The sequence below is a fragment of the Chelonia mydas genome, chromosome 14 (genome assembly GCF_015237465.2).
Source record: "Chelonia mydas isolate rCheMyd1 chromosome 14, rCheMyd1.pri.v2, whole genome shotgun sequence".
NCBI classification, from domain to species: Eukaryota; Metazoa; Chordata; order Testudines; family Cheloniidae; genus Chelonia; species Chelonia mydas.
In genome coordinates this window covers 36,438,565-36,456,773 of record NC_051254.2, presented here as the reverse complement: position 1 = coordinate 36,456,773, position 18,209 = coordinate 36,438,565, and the positions used below count along the sequence as shown (strand labels likewise).

General features: G+C 48.9%; 2 protein-coding genes across 2 annotated transcripts in view; one reads left to right on the top strand and one right to left on the bottom strand.

The window, feature by feature from the left end:
* Positions 1 to 18,209, top strand: part of LOC102936186 (butyrophilin-like protein 2) — a 1,677,894-nt gene that overhangs the window by 1,278,377 nt on the left and 381,308 nt on the right.
* Positions 1 to 18,209, bottom strand: part of LOC114020220 (butyrophilin subfamily 1 member A1) — a 1,361,724-nt gene that overhangs the window by 1,186,452 nt on the left and 157,063 nt on the right.

Genomic DNA, 18,209 nt, shown 5'->3' with positions numbered 1-18,209 from the left:
AACCAAAAAAAAAAACCCAAACCAACAACAAAAAGCAAGCACACAAACAAACCAAAACAGGCTAAATATTGCAACAGAATTCTAAAAGTTAAATTTAAAAGGAAACAACTCCACAACAATTAAACAAGCTCCCACATGAGGATCCAATTTGGTACCCCCCAAAAAAATTCTTGTCAGAAGGATAATGACACTTACCAATTTCTATATCTCGTTTGTCTAAAAATTAAACTGAAATACACATACTGTTTGTTAGGAGTTTTCCTTTTCTTATATTTTATTTCTCATTATCATCAATATGATAATTAATGCTTAGGAACTATTTCTATTCCATTTTCTCTTTAGGAGGTCAGACTAGATGATCTGCTCGTCCCTTCTGGTTGTAAACTCTGTGATTCTATTAGAATTATAGGACTGAAAGTCTAATCTCCTGCACTCATGGCAGGACTAAGTATTATCTAGACCACCCCGACAGGTGTTTGTCTAACCTGCTCTTAAAAATCTCTAATGATGGAGATTCTACATCCTCCCTTGGCAATTTATTCCATTGCTTAACTATCTTCCCTGTTAAGAAATTTTTCCGAATGGCCAAACTAAACCTCCCTTGCTGAAATTTAAGCCCATTGCTTCTTGTCCTTCTATCAGAGGTTAATGAGAACAATTTTTCTCTCTCCTCCTTGTAACAACCTTTCAAATACTTGAAAACTGTTATCATGTCCCTCGCTCTTCTCCAGACTAAACAAACCCAATTACTCTATTGCTTACCATTTAATCAAATTAGCTTTTTGTGTGAAATTTATCCAGGTTAGTTTTTCCCCACAATTTATAAAGTTATATCCCTCGCAATGAGAAAAATCATAAAAAAACAATCAAAAAGGTAAGCAAACAAACAAAAACATGTTTAATAAATAAATAAAAAGGGTAAATTTAAAGCAAACAACTCCACAACAATTAAACAATCTGCCTGTGATGGAATACACCAGTTTAAAACCATGCCCTTTGAACTTCATAGGGAGACTTCCACTTTCCATGGCGGGGTGGGGTGGGGAGCTATGACCTTTGGTGGAAAAGTCCAAGCCCTAGTGGTGGGGGGGAGAGAATCAGACAACAATAATTTAATGACAGTAAATCCTGAGACTCAAAAAAAAAAAAAAAAAAGCTTTATAACCGCTAAAACACACATTACAAGATCACATGCGAAAATACACAAAGGAAGTATCCTTAAATAAAACTCCAATAAGTTCTCAAGCAACTTCCTTCTTTCTTTGCCTGTCTGCAAATTTCCATTATTGATGGAAATATTTTTTCCATCAGTTTGTGTGTGTCCGGTGAAATCGACCTTGACTGATAAAGATCTAATCCTTCCAAGCCTCTGAACTGGGTATTCCAGTCTCAATCTCAGCAAGGCCAACTCCGTACTACTCCCCCGTTTACACATCCAAGGCTCTCATTAGTAAGGCTAAGATTTTGTCAGTCATTTTTAGTAAAAGTTAGGGATAGGTCACGGGCTTCACGGGCTTCCATGACTTTTTGCTTATTGCCTGTGACCTCTCGGTGACTTTTACTAAAAATAACGATGTCACCATGGGAAGTGGGGGTCCAGCACACATGGCTGCTATTGCTCCAGGGTCCCCTGCCGCCGGATGCTGGGAGCTCTGGGGCCCCCACTGGCTGGCAGCTCCAGCCCGGCCGCCCCAGGCTGAAGCGGAAAAGGTCACAGAGGTCTCTGGAAGAAGTCATGGATTCCGTGACATCACGTCGCCTTAACTCCATAGTCCACAACAACAAAAGCCGGCAGAAGAATCTCTTCAAGCTCATCGCTGGGTCTGGGTGTCTCGGGCCACGGAAATGCTGGAGGCTGCTGGCCTGGAAGGGCCCTTAGAGCGCAGCCGGGCGGTGGCTGTTTCTTCCAGAGAAAACGCTAATCTCGTCACGTGCCCGCCGGTGTGACTTGACTTTTGCTTTCCATCGTGGGCAGCGCTGTCCGAGGGAAGCCCCGGGCTCTGCTTGGAGCCCAAAGATTTCTTCCCCAAAGGGCGAGGAAAAGCTGGGGAAACTGCAGCGATTTGGTAGCCAGGGAATCAGTCCTGCAATGGGATCAACTGAAAGAGTCACTGACAGTGGAAATCATCGCAACAAACCCAACGGAGTCTGATCCCACCCTGGAGATTGTAAAATGTCTCAGAAGGACCAATCAGGCAGGTTCATTTAGCTTCAGAATGATTCCTCACATCCCCTCATGTGTCCTGCTCATTGCCTGGCCGGATTGTTACTAACACAAAGATTAAATAATCCGAGGTCATTTATTTTACTCGTTATGTAAACACTATGTTCCAAGTACATTCACAGAGATTGACACTCCGATGCCTTTCAGATTCTTGACCTAGCAGCGTAACTTGGGATTTGTGCGGCATGTTGGATTAGTCATTTGCTTCTTTTGTGGGTATGTTTCATTCAAGAACACTGGGCCCGATCTTGTTCTCAGTGACGTCCCAGGGAGATTTGTAACAAATAACTTCCTGTATTGAGAATACCGGACGAGATTTACTGTGCCACCCCCAGCTGTTCTGTCCTTCTGCCTGTTAACGTGACAGTTTCTACTGTTGCCTGTGGGGCTGAATCCTGTTGTTTCTGACACTTTCAAGGGAAAAAAGGAAAATTATTTCCACAATCAATCAAGACAGAAAATTGCATCCTGTTCTCCTTCTGAAGTGAGGGGGAATTAAGCATGTGCCTAAAGCAGACCATGAGCTCAAGTGTGCTGCTGAATAGGGGTTTCATGACATAATTTAAAAAGAGGCAGATTTACACAGCGGTTGACAGATCATCTCCTACTGTGGGAACAATCATTGGAGGGGAGATTTCCCGAGGAAATCTAAAGGACTAACGGTAGTAAAAAAATTAATTGTAAAACACTATTTCACAACAATAATTCACTTTTGTTTTGTTTGAAATATTTTTAATTTCCATTTTTAATCAAATATCATTGAAACAAAATTATTTTCTTTTTTCAAACATTGTTATTCTTCTTTTATCAAGAATAGGGGAAGGGTCAGTAAAATGTTTGGATTTTATTAGCATTCCTTTTTTGAATCAATTTGAACTGTATATTCTCACTTAGCATCATTTCATTGAAAAATTAGAAACATTCAGATAATAGGCAAATTCATTTTTAAAGTTTTTTTCTAAAATCATTCTATTGAAAAAATAATTTTTGTTTAAACATTTTGGAGAGCTACAGTGTTGTCAGCTCACATAATTTTTTTGTGAATGTTAGCGTTTTATTTTAAGTCTCACACTATCTGCTAATTTTCCTAAAGCCCCAGATCTCTAATATTATGATTATGTGAGAATCTCAGATATCATTTAAGTAAAAACTAAAGTTCTCACCCTCATGGTTGCAGACAAAGTTTAGGAATATGACCTGAGTGCTCCCTCAGGGGTCAGAAACCAAAAGGCAAAAAATGAGAACTTAAAATGGATTGTTATCATTAGAATTTTAAAGCTCATTATTTTTAAGTCAGTCTCATGTCTGTTTTTTGACCTGATGTGATTTTGTGTGTGTGTGTGATTATTTTTTTAATTGATTTTCATAAAAAAACAGACATTGGGAAATAGAAAAAAAGTAACTGAAGTACAGTTTACATCTTTTCCTGAATACCTCATTCTTCCTGGGTTGTCCTATGACATTGTACAGTTTTACAATTTATTAAATTTGCAAGACCAGACAACACAATTCAAACAACTCACATTAAATCCTAAACTCCTATAATCTGTTAAAATCATTTGAATTAAATATACATAAAATAATATTCAAGCAGTACATGTTTGCGGCAGAAGTTTTAAAGACCGTCAGACCACTGGAGTCGTAGAAGTTACTGGCTAAGCACCTGGAACCAGGGAGCTTGCTGAAGTGCTAGACTAGTTTTTGACAGCAGTAGCCTCTTAGGCAGGTTCAGAGAAACAGAGAAAATATTTTCTTAATTTCAGTGTATTCAGTTAGCTCAGTTCAATGACTAGTTCATTCAGAGCTGAGAAACTGTTTGAGCTGAAAAAGTAGGAAAGCTTTTTATCCTCTTCCAATCTATGAATAAAACGTAAGGTGTGGGAGGATGAGCTCTACCTGTTCTAAAATCTTGAAGGACGTGGTGACCTTAAGAAATCAGTTCAATTCACTAACTACAGATAATAGTTCCTCTGTTAAAGAAATCAATTTTAAATGCAAAATTTGTTTTGATAAACTTATTTTTTTCTTCAATATCCAGCACATTTAAGGAACTTTTATTTAACACATAAAAAGAGTTTTAAAATGATGGTTGTTTGGATGGTTTGTTTTGTTGTTTGTCAGTTTGCACAAGTAAAAAAATATCAAGTAAATAAGAAGTGTGTCATTCACAATTGTTAACATAATTAAAATGTGAAAATGTAAGAATCGGAATACATGAATAAATCTGAATAAACGAATCTCAGTAAATGTACGGAGGTATAGTGCAGCCTCCTGGTGAGCGCAGAGAAGTACCAGATTTAGTGTAAATGTTATACAGCAGAATCTCAGAGTTACGAACACCAGAGTTATGAACTGGCTGGTCAAACGCACCTCTTGGAAACGGAGGTGCACAACCAGACAGCATCAGGGCCCAAAAAAAAAAACAACAACAAGGAAATACAGTACAGTGCTGTGTTAAATGTAGACTATTAAAAAAAAAAAGGGTAACGTCAAAAAAAAAAATTTGCTAAGGTAAGGAAACTGTTTCTGTGCTTGTTTCATTTAAGTTAAGATGGTTCAAAGCAGCATTTTTCTTCTGCATAGACCAGTTTCAAAGCTCTCTTGTCAATGTTCAGTTGTGAACTTTTTAAAAAAATAACCACAATGTTTTGTTCAGAGTTACATACAACCTCCATTCCTGAGGCTCTACTGTATTTAGTGCAAATCAACATATTTTAATGAAAAGCAGTCTTTCTTTAGGAAACTCCTGGGGTGGGGGTGCAAACAAGGTAAGGGAGGGCATGACCAAAAATGTTTGGGGACCACTGTCCTAGACAGAGGAGCTCCCCTAGGGGGAGAAGCTGCCAGAGAGGACAATGACAGCAGCAGCTGTAGAAGGACAGAGCCCTGGAGAGCTGTCCCCGGCAGGAGAAAGTGGACGCAGAGAATAAAGGCACAGTCTGAAATGACCCCAGCTCCAGGAAGGAGGGCTGGAGTCATCTGATTCCACGATGGAAACTAATCCAAGCCCAGCTCCGGGAAGGAGAACTGAGGGCTCCAGACTTGAAGACAGTGAGGAGCTTGAGTGAGAGCAGGAGGCTGGAGCAGAGTGAGGGAAAAGATTTTATTTTGGGGTTTACTTGGACTCAGAGTGGACCCCAGCAGAGGACTTTTTCTCTCACATCTTTTAGACTGTGAGACATAATTTAAGGAGTGCCGAAGAGGGTAAACTTAGGCAAGTTGCTTGCCAAGACACCCTGAAGCGGCTGAGGGTGATATGTGAGGGCGCCACCCCATGACGAGTCTACAAAACTGGAACCCATTTAACAGAACTGCTGCCCCTTCCCCATGCAGACAGACCCTCACTCTCTTCAGTCTGTCTGTGTGGGCCCCTCACCACAGCATCTGACCCCAACAGAGCCTGCATCACAGAGTGGGAAGCTGGAGCAAATACCAGGTTTTGGGCCACCCACCTGGCTTCCAGTGACCCTGTCCCAGCTCCCAGGCTGCTCCCACTCCCCCACAGCCTCCAGCTCCCCCTGACCTCAGGCTGCCTCTGCCCTGTCCTGTTTCCTGGGGGGTGACCCAGGGCCCAGCATGGAGCCATCAGGGTCACTACAATACTGTCTATCACACCCAGAAGACAGGCACAGGGTGGGCTCAGGGAGTGACTGGCCCCACAACGGGACCCTCGTGTCCCCTCCCTCAGTTCTTGCTGCTGCCCTTGCTGGGCCTTGTCTGCACTCAGACCAGGAGCCCTGTGGGGCTGGCAGCCCCTTGTTCTGTCTCTGCAGTGCCTGGCTCACTCGTGGGTGCTATACCAATAATAACACTCACTGCCCAGCCCCGAAGGGCTGCATGACAGCGCGGGGCCTTCCCCATTGCACACGGGGACTCTGGGGGTGCAGGGAGCCCTGGTTACTCTGCCCCACACATTCACCCAGAGACTCCCCCGAGCTGCGGGACCCGGGTCCCTGGGGTCAGAGCGCGGGCAGTCGAGTGGCACTGACCGGCCGGGGCTGCTGGGGTGGGTGGAAGGAAAGGGTTAATCCCAGCGTGGTGGTGCTTTGCTGCCCAGCCCTGGCTGGTCTCTGCCCTCTGGGTGCAGCACAGGGCGTGTGTCTCTGAGCAGGTCCCTGCCCACTCGCCCGGCCACTTGCCCCAGACCCAGAGAACCCAGGTGCCGAGGGAGGAGCAGCCCCAGCAGCGCCGCATTGGCCCTGGCACGGGCTGAGCCTGCGAGCGCAGCACCAGAGGCCGCGGCGGGTGCGGGGGGGGGCTCAGCCATTGAGAGCAGCAGCGTCCCCCCACCACCACCCGCAGGGGAGGGGTCAGCGCTGGGACAACAGGCTGGGCTGGGCCAGGGGCTGGGAGCTCTGGCAGCCAGCGCGGTGCCAGCACCAAGGGCCCTGCTGGACCCTGGGCCTGGCCAGCCGGGAGCAGCCAGCGAGTGACTCAGGGCCTGCGGCCCTGCCCAGGACGGGGTTTCCGGGGGGGTGACAGGAGGCTCCCCAGGGGCTGCTGATCCCCTAGAAGGAGGCACTGAGGTGACTGGCTCAGGATCCCGACAGGCTCAGGGGCCAGGGCTGTGGAATGGCCCAGAGCCCAGCCGTGTTCAGGGTCCAGTGGGCACAGACTGTGCTGGGCTGGGGGCAGCGAGGGGGGAGGGGAGCAGGGATGTGCTGGCTCCAGCCAGCCACAGAGAGGAAGCTGCTTCCCCCACAGCCTGGGGTTCCTGCTCCCCGGAGCCCTGAGATCCTGGCCCTGCAGCCGGCACCCACTGCGCAGCCTCCATCAGCCGGGACAGACACACCCAGCTTGGCCCCTTCGACTGCCCCCTGCTGGGGGTGGGGCGTGGGAAGAGAGGAGGGCGGGGGTAGGATGAAAGGGCCAGTTCAACTATCACAGACCGAGCTCACTGAACCTTCCCACTCCCCCTCTCCTCGGCCTTAGTTTCCTCTCTGTCCCTCCTTGTGGTCAGGTTTCTGCCTTTGCCCCCGGTTTCCGTGCTGGGGTTGTGGGGAGGGGTTTGGATGGGGGCAGCTCACGCTCAGCTGTTGTGACAGGGTCACACTCTTGTGAGTGAGTCTCACTCAGTGAGCAGGTTTCAGAGTAGCAGCCGTGTTCGTCTGTATTCGCAAAAAGAAAAGGAGGACTTGTGGCACCTTAGAGACTAACAAATTTATTTGAGCATAAGCTTTCATGAGCTACAGCTCACTGAATGCATCCGATGATTTTAAGCCCAGTTGTTTGATCTTTTGTGTGATGTTGTTCAACTGTGTGTTGATTTGGAACTCCCTTTTCTGGAACTGGGCTCTGCACTGGGGACAGGTCAGGGCACCATGAGGCATTATAGTTACCAAATACAGAAACCTCCCCCTCCGTTCCCTTCTCCTCACTGTACTGGGTGACGCAGGCTCGGCAGAAGTTGTGCCCACAGGCGATAGTCACCGGCTCCGTCAGATATTCCAGGCAGATGGAGCAAATAGCTTCATCTTGTATTTCCCCTGCTGTAGCTGCAGCGGCCATGGCAGCCGGGTGAGCATCTGTTCTCCCTGCCAGTGGCTCTACACAGTGTGGGCTTGTGCTGACACTGGGAGGGGCCGCCTGCAAGTATCTGCTAGTCCCAGCCACAGAAGGAGAAGAAGAAAAAGGAGGAGCCAGGACGGGGAGGGGGAGAAAACAGGAAAGTGAAACTGAAGGAGAGCAAAAGAGGGGGAAGGACAGGGAGAAGGCAGGAGAGAAGGAATGGAGGGAGGTGAGGAGAAGGCATCGGAGAACGGGGGCAATGGAGAAAGGGGGAAGAATATGAACCAATCTGATGTGTATTGCTGGAAGGGAGAGCATATCCCCTGCCCCACAGGCAGGAACAGTCTACCCCACCCCAACACTGACTGGGGATTGAAGTGGGGACCTACAGCGCCTAGCACAAGTCTCTACAGCTGGAGCTAAAGAGTCAGTCTGTGAAGTTCAGAGCTGTAAAAACCCACAAAATAAGGTCTGGATGAAGCATGGTCTGAGGATGCTTAACCCCCCTCTCCCCCCACACCCCCCAGAGACCAGGGTGAAGCCCTAGCAGTCCGGTTTACTGAGCCCTGCCTCAGCGCACAGGGCTGGATGTGGTGATTTCTCCGGAGCCCTTCCAGCCCCACATTTCTATCAGTGAGCTCTGGCCTGTCTGAGACTCTCCGGGCCTTGGAGCCTGACCCGGCGCCCCTTGCAGTCAATGGTCAGATTCCCACTGGCCGTTGGATCTGGCCCTCGCGCACATCCCATCACCTGTGTATTGCACTCAGGGCCGGTGCAAGGATATTTTGCGCCCTAGGCGAAACTTCCACCTTGTGCCCCCCCTTCCCCCTTGTTTCCCTTCCCCGTGTACTGCTTCACTACGGTACAAAGTGGCAATGACAATATCAATATGACAAATGTCAACAACACACGCATATCGGCACGTAAACACACACACTCCAATACTGAACATACCCACACAATGGACACAACGTATTCGCGACGTGATGCAGCAGCACTCGCCAGAGTCTGAGATCTGAAACAACTCCACAGACATCGTGAGCCTCAGTCGACAGCCTCCGAAAACGAGTCAACGTAGCACGATAACCAGCCTGTCAGAACGGGTGACGGCCGCGCGCAATGAGGAAAACGACGTCACACACGCACACATGCGCACACACACACACATTCTGGGTACCCAGAGCGGGAGGTTTCCATGTTTGGTAACTATAATGCCTCATGGTGCCCGCTTGTCTCTGCATTGACCAGCTGTGGCTCCAGGTGAGCACTTCCCATAGAAATCCTGAGATGGGTAAACTGCCCCAAGAAATTTAAAAATGTCCTGGGCTAAATGTAGAATAAGGGGGCAGGCAGGGGTCTCCGAGGCTGCTCGCTATGGGGAGCTGGGGCACCAGCAGGAAGGCTGCGGGGGGCACACGGGGAGGCAGCGGCAGGTACCCAGGTACCCTCAGGCTTTGGGCAAGGAATCCCGCTCCATCCCCCTAGCACTTGCCTGCAGCTCCCATCTGGTCTCGCCACGGCCCTGCTCCATGAACAGTCCCGCCTTAGGGGGACGAGCCTGTCCCACCTCACGGGCCCGTGGGGGCTGTGCTCTGCCCCAGAGCAGGCCGGACCCCATGCTCCCTGCCCCGGAGGGGGCTGGCCTGGCTCCCCCCAGGGCCGGATTAACTTTTTGTGAGCCCGGGGCCAAACATATTTGTGGGCCTCCCTGGGGAATGAAGAGGCCAGGGGCAAGAGCACAGCGGGCAGGGTAGATTTGATTTAAATCATGACTTAAATTTTACAGCTATATCAGAAAATGAATGATTGTTTGGTTATTTCATTTATCAAAGATAATTGAAGCAGATATTTATGAAGTCATTGGGAGGTGAACTATCTCCAATTCAAGAGGTTAATCATGAATATTTGGAGGTTTTTCTTGCCAGGCTGTATTAGGAGGAGAACACCACCAGACAGACGTTTAAATTGTTTTATTTAACTAAAACAACAATGTTAAGTATTTTTTTCTTCAACAGCAAACATAATATTTTAATAAAAAAGCGTATGTCCCTCACTTCTCACATTTATCTCCAGACTTCTTCTCCTTGTCCAGATCTATTCCACCCCAAACAATCTTCTATTCATTGAACTTTTTGAAACTTTTCACTTTTAAAGAGAGGTAAGGGGTTGACCCTGTGTACACAAATTTGCAGAGGGACAATAGAGTTGAGGTCTGTTATTTCTCACCGCTATACATTATTTATTTATTTTAAAACATTTTTGCTGTTAACAAGCATGTTACCTCTGGAGACACAAATCCACAGTTTGAGAACTGCAAAACTAAGCATCTCTGATGGTATTTTCTAGACTGAGCACTGAGTCCCATTGGATAGATAGAAAAATTAACTTAAATAATCTATACAGAAGCCTGTGGAACCCCATAAGATTGGGTCCCTAATCCATGAACTATTAGAACTCATTTACAAAACTTTTCTTAAACATTACATTAATATATTGTCTCATACTATAGAATTAGAATTTATAATCCCTATCCCATGATATAATGTATCTTAATTAAAACTATCTTTAGATAGTTTTTTCCCTCAAAAATCCGATTTAAATTTGAAAAATCCAATTTTTTAATTTTTTTTTAAAGTCATTGATTTTTATCCACTCTGACAGCTGGGCATGGTGGGGGGGAAGGATTGGTCCCCAGCTGGAGCGAGGCAGGGGCCAGGGGCAAGATGAGCACAGTGGGTCATGGCGGCAGGATTAGTCCCTGCTGACTGGAGCAAGGCAGGGGCCGGAGGCAAAAGCACAGCAGGGTGGGAGCTAGGGTTGGTCCTTGGAGCAAGGGAGGGGCCGGGAGTAAACTGCAAACGCAGCAGGCCTGGGGAGGGGGTAAACAGGATCCCTCCCTCACCCCTGCCCACATAGAGCTGGTACCTACCTTCTCCCTGGTTCTAGCCCATCCTCTTCGTCTCTCTCTGCACCGAGCTGACGGTGGGGGTGCAGGGTCTGGGAGGGAGTTAGGGTGCAGGAGCAGGCTGGGGGTTGGGGTGCAGGGTCTGGCCAGGAGCTAGAATGAGGGAGGGGGCTCAGGGCTGGGACTGGAGGTTGGGGTGTGGAGCACTTCCCTGGGGCAGCTCCCATTCGGTGCGAGGGGTGCAGGTGGGTATGTGGGGGGCCGGGTTCAGGAGCTCCCATTTGGTGCTCAGGGTGGTGGTGGGGATGTGCAGGAGTCAGGGCATGAGGTGGGGGGCTGGGTATATGTGGGGGTGCAGGAGTCAGGGCTGGGGTTCTGGAGGGGTGCAGGAGTCAGGGCAGAGGTATGGGGGTGTGTGAGGGGGGGCAGGAGTCAAGACTGGGGTCATGGAGGGTGTGGGGGGGGTGCAGGGGTCAGGGCAGAGGGCTGGGTGTGTGTGAGGGAGTGCAGGAGTCAGGGGCTGGGATCATGAGGGTGTGGGGGAAGGTGCAGGAGTCAGGGCAGAGGCCTGGGGGGTGGAGGAATCAGGGCAGAGGGCTGGGTGTGTGTGAGGGTGTGCAGAAGTCAGGACAGAGGCCTGGGGGGTGGAGGGGTCAGGGCAGAGTGGCTCATGGCAGGGGGGTGGAGGGGATATGTCCCAATTCCACCGCTTTCCCCAAGGCCCCACTCCTGCCTCTTCTCCGCTTCCTCCCTCTCCCTCTCGCAGGCAACAGCTGATGGGTGGCAGGGAGGGAGAGGGAGTGAGGGGGGAGGCGGGAACCCAGCACGCTGGGGGAAGAGGCGGAGGACGGGGGAGCTTGGCGGCCGGCACAGCCTGCCCTGTTGAAGCAGGACAGAGCCCCGGGAGCCGCAGCACCAAGATTCTGCCCCAGCAGGGGAGAGCGGGGGACGGAGAAGAGCGGCGGCTGGGGCCCCTTCGGAGTGTGGGCCCAGCGCCATAGCTGGCGCCATGGTAAATCTGCTACTGCCCGCGGTGCTGCCCCGCCCGCCGCAGTGAAAGCTGGGCCCGCCCCTCCCCGCCGGTCCGTCCCCTGGCTCTGTGCGCTGTACAGTGGCCAGGCAGCGCCCCTGCTCCTTGGAGAGAAGACAAGTTAAAAAGTAAACAAAAAATTGGGGGGCCCCGCTTTTTGGCGCCCCCAAATCTTGGCGCCCCAGGCGATCGCCTAGTTCGCCTAAGGGTTGCACGGGCCCTGAGTGCACTGTGCGTTGTTAGGGGCCTAGCGGCCCCCTGGGTTATTGTTACAGGGAGACACTGAGGTGAGCTCACAGAGTTCTGTCTTGTCTGTTAAATCTCCTCTGGGCTTCCGCCATCCTGCCCCTGAAAATGAAAATGTCAGAAAGTAACAACAGCCCTGGGGCTGCTCCGAGTGACTCTGCAGAGACCCTGCAAGTTCTCCTGCTCCCGAGGCTGAAGTGCAAACCCCAGCCCAAGCCAGGTGCCAGATAAGCCTCAGGCTGCAGCTTTCAGGTGAATGTGGCACACCCCAGGTAACTGAAGAGGAAGGAGCAGAGGGAAACTAACAATGTGATTTTATCGGCTATTGTTTCATCTGGCCACATTATTTTTTTCCAAGAAAATAGGCTCAGTCCAGTGAGAACAAGGGAGAAAAACAGCATTTCAAAATTAAGGGGAAAAGTTATCAAGACACCCTAGTTAATGACTAGCTCTACCCGCCATTCCCAGGGTATTCTAACCACACACTAACCCACAGAAAGCTTCCTACCAACACTACAGAAAGATTCTGCGTGGACTCCTCCTGAAGGTCGAAACAACAGACTGGACTTCTACATAGAGTGCTTCTTCCGACGTGCATGGGCTGAAATTGTGGAAAAGCAGCATCACTTGCCCCATAACCTCAGCCGTACCGAACACAACGCCATCAACAGTCTCAGGAACAACTCTGACATTATAATCAAAAAGGCTGACAAAGGAGGTGCTGTCGTCATCATGAATAGGTCAGCATATGAACGAGAGGCTGCTAGACAAATCTCTGACACCACATTCTACAGGCCATTACCCTCTGACCCCACTGAGGGTTACCAAAAGAAACTACACCATCTGCTCAAGAAACTCCCTAAAGAAGCACAGGAACAAATCTACACTGACACACCCCTAGAGCCCTGACCAGGGGGATTCTATCTGCTACCCAAAATCCATAATCCTGGGAATCCTGGACGCCCCATCATCTCAGGCATTGGCACCCTAACAGCAGGATTATCTCGCTATGTAGACTCTCTCCTCAGGCCCTACACTACCAACACTCCCAGCTATCTTCAAGACACCACTGACTTCCTGAGGAAACTACAATCCTTTGGTGATCTTCCTGAAAACACCATCCTAGCCACGATGGATGTAGAAGCCCTCTACACCAACATTCCACACATAGATGGACTACAAGCCGTCAGGAATAGCATCCCCGATACTATCACGGCAAACCTGGTGGCTGAATTTCTTGACTTTGTCCTCACCCATAACTATTTCAGATTTGGGGACAATTTATACCTTCAAGTCAGCAGGATTGCTATGGGTACCCGCATGGCCCCACAGTATGCCCACATTTTTATGGCTGACTTAGAACAACGTTTCCTCAGCTTTCGTCCCCTAACGCCCCTACTCCACTTGTGCTACATTGATGACATCTTCATCATCTGGACCCGTAGGAAGGAGGCCCTTAAGGAATTCCACCAGGATTTCAACAATTTCCACCCCACCGTCAACCTCAGCCTGGACCAGTCCACACAAGAGATCCACTTCCTCGACACTACAGTGTTAATAACCGATGGTCACATAAACACCACCCTACTGACTACTATACTGACCTACATGCCTCCAGCTTTCATCCAGACCAAATCACACAATCCATTTTCTACAGCCAAAACAGACTCCAATGTGAAACTGTGGAACTGGAATTAATTTGCAAACTGGACACCATAACATTAGGCCTGAATAAAGACTGAATTAGGGCTGGTTGGGTCATTACAAAACCGAAACCTAATTTTCCTCATACTAATTTCCCCCTACTGTTACTCACACTTTCTTGTCAACTGTTTGAAATGGGCCACTCTCACTAACACTCCAAAAGTGATGTTTCCTCCCTTTGTATCCTACTGTTAGTTGGATTGTCTCGTTAGACTGACCTCACACTTGGCAGGCAACTCCGATCTTTTCCTGTATTTATACCTGCTCCTCTATTTTCCACTCTAATGCAGAGGGGAGCCTCTGAGGTCAGAGTCTCCTTTTTTATTGCACATCATTGACCTATTGCCTGACAGACGGACCCTGAGTCAGGGCACCAGCGACGCTGAACCTGTGTGCCCCAGAACACACTGACAGGGAACAGTCATTAAACACCCCACTGCCTGTGCTGACCCAGCTCAGGGGATCTAAGACGCTTCAGGTGCGGCTCTGAAGGGAGTTCCAGGGTAAGGTGCAGAATTCCCTGCTCCGCTACAGACTCCCTGTGTGGCCTTAGGCAAGTCACTTAGGCCCAGAGTTTCCAAGGTGTTTTGATGTCTATGATGCAGATAGGCGCCTAGTGGAATTTTCAAAGATGCCTGGGCACTTAGCTTCCAATGGGAGTTAGGCACCTAGGTGCTTTTGAAAATCCCACTAGATGCCTAACTACATCTTTAGGTGACTACAGACATTCAAAACTTTGCCCCTTAGTCTCTGTGCCAGATTTGCAAAGCTATTTAGTCTCCTAAAGATGCAGACTGGAGCCTGGTGGGACTTTCAAAAGTGCCTGGGTGAGTTAGGTGCCTGAGTCCCCATGAATTCCCTTTAGCTCCTGCCCCTTCTGCATTCATCCTATGCATATTCCAAATGTCCATGCAAACAAAGGATTTCTACTAAATGTTATAAAATATTCCTGGGAAGCAATGTCTGAACATTTAGGTCCTGACCCAACAAGGTCCTTAAGTATGTGTAGAACTTTCATCAGGCAAGGAACCCCACCAAAGCATTAATCACAAATATTTGCACCAAAACCCTGTTTCTAAGAGTTAAATTCAGCCAGTCAAGAAACAGAAACAATCCCATGTGACCTATGTGTGCAATCATAACTAACCCCACAGAAATCAATGTATATGACAAATGTATTTGAACAAATAAATGTGAGAAAATTGTGATCAGTGTGTGGGCAGCTGACAAACAGGAACAGAAACTGAGCTCACTGGACAGGTCACATTCTGCACATTATTTCCCCAGCTCTGCTTTCAGCCCTTCTGTCCTCCCCCGGCCCCTGCCCCACCTGGTCTTGGTCTCTTGACTTTTATTTATGCCTTTACTCTGCCTGGAGAATTACTGGTGTTACTATTATTCCATATTATTTCTGTAGCCCCCTCATGGGCATATTGTATGGTCCCTGCCCTGGGTGCTCCCAAGCAGGGCTGGTCTCAGGGGCTCACTAATGGGTGTATGGAAGGAGAAGTCTGCAGGCCCAGGGCAATAGGTCAGGGTGGGCATCCAGGCATGGAGGCAGGTGCAAAGATAAAAGAATATAGGGTGGGGTATAAGCTAGGTAAGAGGCTGAGGTGTGGAGAGGGTTGAGGAGCTTCCTGGGCTCCCAGGTCCCATTCGCCCATCCTGGACCCCTTGCACACACAACCCTGGGGCTGGGCTCTCCCTCCCCTTCCCCAGCTCTCCCCATCCCCACCCCTCCCTCCATTGCGCTGGGACCAGTTTCCCTGACACAGCTAAGTTGGCAGCACAAAGCAGCCCGTACAGCAGGGCCTGGCGCTCTCACTCTTGGCCCCTGTGGCTGTTTCACTCCTCGCCATGGGCAATGAGTCCCTCAGGCAGTAAATGCCAGGACATTCCCTGTTGCTCACTGGCCCCATCGCACTCACTGGGATCCTGGGCTCGGCTTGTCTTTGAGAGTCAGACCATGCAGTTATTGGTCCTGAGGGGACCTGGGAATCCCCCCAAGCCAGGCCTGGAGCCGACCCCACTGGGCTTCTCCGGGAAGCTGCGAGGGAGGCTTTAGAATGAGGGGACTTAGGTCTCCTCCCCTAGAACATTCTGAAATCCCACTGCAATTTTCTGAATTTGACACAATAATAAAAAAAAGTTGAGGCCAAACATTGCAAGTGCCCAGGTGGGACCGTGTGTGGGGGAAGCAGCCTGTGGTGAGCTGGCCGAGTCGTTCAGGGGAATTTTCAAAGGTGCCTGGGCACCTCGCTTCCAATGGGAGTTAGGCACCTAAGTGCTTTTGAAAAACCCAGTAGATAACAAGCTACATCTTTAGATGTCTGCAGACCTTCTAAAATCTGCCCCTTAGTCTCTGTGCCACATTTGCAAATTATTTAGGCTCCTAAAGATGCAGAGGGGAGCCTAGTGGGACGTTCACACCTGCCTTGTAAGCCGATTTATATTTTTTTAAATAATGTAAAAGTGGACTGGAAATAGTAAGCGTTTAACAGTTTCCCTCTGTTCCACAATATCACCAGCATAAGAAAAATGTATTTAAGAATATCAACTTTATTCATACTCTTTTGAAAACGGAAACAACCCAGCACTCTTGGATCAATAGCCCTCAAAAGCAAATACTTTCTAAAAATAAAACAAAATGTCGCCCCTTCTTTTGCGATGTTCTTCAGGAGGCAGCAAACACTTTTCGTTGTTGTCCAGTGGGGGATGGGGCTGCCCCTTGCCCAGCCTGGGGCAGGAGTGGTAACTGCGGAGCGGGGGCGGGGGGTGGAGGGCAGGGTGTCACGACACTCACCCAAGCCACAGCTGCTCAGGTCCAGGAAGCCCCCTCGCCTCCCTTGTGGTGGGTGACAGAAGGCGGGGGGGGGGGGCTGCTGTCACGTGTGCACCTCCTGCCCTGCTGCTGCCCCTCACCATAGCATCACTGGGGGTGGGGGATGGGGCATCTCCTTGCCAAGCGTGGGGCAGGAGAGGTGACTGCGGGCGGGGGCACGAGTCCAACACAGACCCATGCCCCAGCTGCTCAGGTCCAGACTCCAGGAAGCCTCCTCAGAGTTGGAGTCATCTCCCAGTAGGTGCCGGGGGGGGGGGCTGCCATCACACGTGCACCTCCTCCTCTCCCCCCTCCGCAGGTGCAGCGGCCACCTCAGCCTGCCGCCCGCGCCGGTCCCTGTGTTGTAGCCAGCAGCGGCCGGTGAGGGAGCACTGCGCGGAGCAGCTGGCGGGGCCGGGGGCGCTCCAGGGGAGGCCCATGGGGGCAGCAGGTGGGGCCGGGGCAGAGACCCGGCCCCAAACATTGGTGGATCCAGGCTCCCGGGCCCTGAATATTGCTGGAGCACGAGCACCACGGGCCCATATAACTCGCCGACCCTGCAAGGTGCATTTATGCAAGTTCTCAGTTGCAGAAATTTGTCCTGTATTTATTTACTTCTGAAAAACACCAAAAGTTAGATTTTGACTGTGTGGAGACATCAACTATTCTAGAAACCACATTATAATGTTTACTTTGTTTACTATAGATGGGATTATAATAAAAATGTCATAGGAAAGATCCAAATGAGAACTCTAGCCTGTGTTCTTGCACATAGGTTGTTAAAACTGGGAATTGCTGAGAGCAGATTTAATCGGGCGATATCCAGTACCCCAGAAGCGATACCAGTATGTACTGACAGCTACAGATGATTTTTCAAAATAGGTAGAAGAATTTCCACTTAGAACTATGAAAGCACATGAGGTGGAGAAGAAGACATGTGAAATTATATATGAACATGGCTGTCCAGAGCAGACACTGGCAGATCTAGGTTCTGAATTGAATAACGAGGTAACAGTTTACATTTGGTGTTATTTTCACTATATGGTCAATTACATAATCATGGCCGGGGGACACATAGCTTCAGCAGACCATGCCACCTAGACAGCAGCAGACTGGATAAAAACACAAATGAATCCCTCACAAGATAATGTTAGGGTATTTATTTCCAAATAATCAACGTAAGTTTCAGGCACTCTGCCATGGATGGCATACTGTGAATAAATCTTCAAAACTGAATTATTACACTGAAAATGTTCATAACGCGTCACGTTTAAAAGAAAAAGTAGTCCTAGGAATGCCATGTGATGTGCCTCCCCTCATACTCTGCTCAGCCAGCTCTTCAAGAAATTAGGTTCAATCGCTAATATCAAGGAATTGGACCAATCGGTCACTATTTTTACAGAGCATTCCAGAAGGTGGTGGTCAGAACCCAGAGGAATGGTGATGAATTTCCTGGAGCAATTTTCTTTTCTTTGTACTCTAAACCTCACATGACAACAAAAATAGCACCCTTTCGACTGATTTGTGGCCGAGAAGAAAGGTCTCCCAATAAAATGTCACCAAATGTCATGTTATGTGTCATTAAGTGCCAGCATCTTTACTACAATTAAGTTAATTTGTGATGATTCAGTAAAGGAATACAACCCCTTCTCCATTTCTTTATCAAACTACATTTGTTGTGTCCTTATAACCAAGAACATGGAAACCCTGGCAGTACTTTGAAATCAACAGTGGACACTGACAGTACATTCCCTGCAAATAATATTTCTAA